This window comes from Triturus cristatus, chromosome 7 (assembly GCF_964204655.1).
Source record: "Triturus cristatus chromosome 7, aTriCri1.1, whole genome shotgun sequence".
Taxonomy (NCBI): Eukaryota; Metazoa; Chordata; class Amphibia; order Caudata; family Salamandridae; genus Triturus; species Triturus cristatus.
The window spans coordinates 79,218,412-79,222,796 of NC_140590.1; the positions used below are offsets into that span (position 1 = coordinate 79,218,412).

Below are 4,385 nucleotides of genomic sequence, written 5' to 3' on the forward strand. Positions count from 1 at the left end.
GTCATCCCCATGCAGGGCCGGTGCTTAGAGTGGTTTAGTCAGCATAGTAATCTGATCACGATGGCTGGGCTGACCTGGAAGTTCTGATGACGGCTCATTTGACTCTCCGGTCCAAGCCAGAGCTCCAAGAAATCAGATGTTTTTGCTCCAATGGAACCCTTTCATTCGGTGTGAACGAATTACAAGAATGGCAGGCAGCATTCCTCTGGATGACTAGAGACAAGCTATGAGGGACCTGCTTGTCCTCCAGCCTTTCTCCCTAGGTACAGCAAGGACCTGAGCTGGCCAACCCTAGCGTCCCAGGGGCTTGAGTATGTGGCTGACTTCCAGCCTTGGCCGATAGGCATTTCCAATGATACTTGCTTCCTCAAGAGCATTCAAGGATGAGAAGCTGGCATACCCATTCATGACTGCCTGATCAGGGGAGGTTTAGAATGGGGTTGGGAAGCCACCAGGTCCTTTGCCCTTCTTCACCTATAGCATTTACACAGCAGCTTCGAACAATCATACCCTGGGGTTGCCTAGGCTGACCAGGCATGGACACAACATCCCTCTATATTACTCAGGCTGCACCTTGTCCCGCCTCTCCCTTCTGGTGTTGCGGATCAGGCTGGCACTGCTGGTGCCAGTGTGGCTGCCCTGCCCCCTCAGCCCCCAGCAGGCAATCAGGAGCTACCAATGCAGGTTCCTGAGGGGTGGTATTGTCGGTCCAGGATGGTCATGTGTCTCACTTCTTGACCAGCAGGTGCATCTACCTGGTTAATCCTGCCAGTAGCATGTTTGTCTCAAAGGATAAGCCATGCATGTCAAAGTACACATGGCCAGTTCCGTGAAACTGCGAATGGCTCATTATCCGAGCTATGGTTGCTTTGATCACTTCAGCTGTTACTTGGATAACTGATAATGTTAGATCTAATACATGCTGACAAGAGCTGACCTCCTGGATGCATGCATTTATCACACCAAGACCAGTCTGGGCTCGCCTTGCTGCTTTGGAGAGAATAGATAACCTCTGGCTAATTACACATACAGTGTATGTCTGCAGTATCAACTTTAAATGGTACTTTCTGTGGCCACCATAGTGCTAGAGGTGACATTTTTGGTCTGATGCAAAATGAACCAAAGCAAAAGCATTTGCCAAGAATGTTTTCATTAATCAAGAGTGAAAGTCAGAGGTTCGAGGAGGATCAGATACCATCGCAGTTCAAACAATGGCAACTAATGATCCAGCAGCGTTATTCCCATGACCCACTGAGCAGCTTCTGGGACACTTAAGTCTTTGGGCTTTGGGGGAAGAATGGTTGATAACATGAAACTTAAAGGAATCAATAGAAAGGCACCAACAGGAGTGGGGACGGTGGCATAGTTTGATTTAACAAAAGAAATCTTACTTGGGTCAGTTACGGAAAGGATTGACAAATTAATTGCTCTTTCATGATTCCATGGGCAGTGGTGCATGCCATTCTTTATTGGTGGAGCAATCTGTCGGATTAATTCCAATATCGAATGAGAGTTCGCCATCCTTACATGTTACGTGATCCCCAGTGGTTGGCGTTCAACGTCTTAGAGGGACAAGTGGCCTTCAGCCACATGAGATTGAGCAATAAAAAGTCTGTGATGCTCTTAGAAGTCATGGGCTGCCCAAGTGCTACACTGAATGGATCTGCATGTGTCTACCCTTCGCCAACAGGTGTGGGAAATCCACTGAGCTCTGTTTGTAATAGAGATTGCGGATTGCAATAATTTCCCATGAACTTGAAATTCCTAGTGAGCGCAGGTCATAAGTTTGAATTCATTAAGTCATTGCTTTGATCACACTGCCCATTGCTACTATTGATTAGATGGTTTGGTGAGGCCCTTAGATCAGCCCAGCTGGGGTAGGCAATGGCTGTGGTGGAGCACTGGGAAGATGATCAAACTTGACTATCTAAAGGAAGTAAAAGTCATAACAAGGTTTTTGTAGGGGAACCTGTGTCAGAATCACAAATGGTGCAGCAGCCCGAGTGACTCACGGTGACAGGTTGAATGCTCAGCTACCTAGCAGATGGAATCCAAGGCACCGGGACTTCTCTGGTGCATCCTGGCCAGGACCCAACCAACATGAAAAGGACCAAGTCGGGTCAAGCCTCACGCCCTCTGGAAGGGGCACAATGTGAGAGGCAGCCCTCTCAAGAAGGAACCCATGCTCATCTAGCTTGCACCTAGGGGTAAATGAATCACAGTGCATCACCTGGCTAAGACACCCTAAAGGTGCTGCCACTCGGGGCTTCAAATGCCCAATCCCAGCCCACATGGATTTTAAGTGACTGAAGAAAGTTTGTCTTGGGTAGCAGAGTAGCCTGGATGAGGATCAGCTGGGGCCACAAACTCAGTGTAACCACCTGTATCTACGCTGACGACACCCAGCTCATCCTCTCCCTCACGAAGAACCCAGAAGACACCAGACTCTGTTTCCAGGTAGGAATGAGGAACGTGGCAGCATGGATGAAGGACAGCTGCCTAAACTCAACTTGGAGAAGACGGAGGCCCTCATCCTGGGACCCCACACCTCTGCCTGGGACAGCACATAGTGGCCCTCCACCCTCAGGAGCCCACCGGCCCCTACAGACTCTCTCACTATTAATTCTCACTGAGCATTGCCATTTATTCAGGAAATAAATCAAGAAAACTGTTTAATAAAAGTCATGAAGAGAAAATGTAGGTTTACATTCATTCCATTATTCTCCAAATAGTTAAAAATCAATCCCTGATCATGTAACTGACAGAGGGTTCCCCATGAAGGATCAGCGAACCATAGTTAAAAACACACATTTAATTCTAAAGATTTCCTACACTAGAACCTTCCTACCCAGCACTAAAACCCCAACTTACTTATTAACCCCGGCCTCCTTGAAGCATCTCTCTCTCAGGCTAGTGTCCCGCAACGATCTCGAACCTACAGGGGTCATCAGTGCGCATTCTGGCATAGTTTCAGTCTGCACACAGCCAGCTTCTCTGCAAACAGCTTCTCTGCACTCAGCTTCTCTGACACTTCCAATTTTGGTCTGATATTTATACTGTGTTTTCTGGCTCTCTACCCTCAAATGTTTCAACTTTTGCCGTTTCCCTTGCTCTGATTGGTCATGACAAATGCAGTTCTCAGCTCCCAGGATGTCCGGTCATGACAATGCAGTTCTCAGCTCCCAGGATGTCCGTGAATAACTTCATGATTGACAAGCTGATAGATACAAATTCAACTGTTCCACAGTTCATTAGCAGGCATTCAAATGTTCATTGGCAGGGATTCAGCTGTTCATTGCCAGGGATTCAGCTGTTCCCACATGGTCATTCTTTGGCAGGCATTCGACTGTTCTCTTTGGCAGGCATTCAGCTGTTCTCATACTATCATTCTGGCTCTCAGCCACTCGCCGGCATTCACACCAAATAGTCAGCTGGAGTTACAAAGTTCAGTGGAGCACAGGGCATGTGCAAGGCTCCTCCGGCCAGATCATGCAAGCTTTCTCTAATGCGCAGAACTGGGAAAAATGAAGCCATTTTGGAACTGTCCACCAGCCAAAACTACGATAAACACACACAAAGAAAATGTCAATACACAGAAAAAAGTGTTTTCTGTCCCCCCACCCGCCAGTACTAATATTTATCCCCTAAAACTGTTACCTAGCGAAAAAGCATCACACTGCAAGCCATAAAAATGAAGTAAAAAGCAGCATGTAATGCACAATGTACATTACAACATAGACGTGCACTATTACACTACTTAAATGCGTAAAATACATTAAACATACATTTTACACCATTAATTAATATGTTAATCAAACCTGTTAATGCAGAGCATTTCCCACATGTAATGTGTGTGTTTGGTTAATCCACAGCAATCAAAATTAATATATTACTTTGTTATGGGGGTGATTGGTCTGAACGTGGTACACACAAAATCTTCTGTACTTCGCTCCATCACTGTTCAAGCTTACATGTGTGAACTATAAACGGGTGAGTTGGTTTGACGGTCTGAGTGAGGGATCCTTGGTCTTTTGTCCTCTGTGCCTCCCAACAGGGTAAGGGGGGGCCTGCCTGCAAGCATGGTGCCTAAGCTTGGGACTCTTGATGTGCAGGGGTCTAGCCCTGGCTCCCACCGGCCCTGATGGGTAGCGATAACTGATCTACAGGTAGTGCAACCCTTCCTCATTGCCAGGTACCTGGTTGCCTTGTCCTGTGTGGCAAGGCTGGGGTTTAAAGAATTGCGTGACCCTGTATGGAAGGTCTGGTGGAGGAGCTTCCTACCTCCACTGTTGTTGAGCCTATCACTTGTCTGCCTGCTAGGGTGACAAGTGAGGCTCCCAGGCTGAGCATCTAGAAATACTTTTTAAATTGTGGATGCTGACTTC

At 47.2% G+C, this 4,385-nt stretch overlaps 1 pseudogene; it reads left to right on the forward strand.

Moving 5' to 3' along the window:
• Positions 1-752: 752 nt before the first annotated feature.
• On the forward strand, positions 753-1,986 carry LOC146808867 (18S ribosomal RNA; annotated as a pseudogene).
• The last annotated feature ends 2,399 nt before the right edge of the window (positions 1,987-4,385 follow it).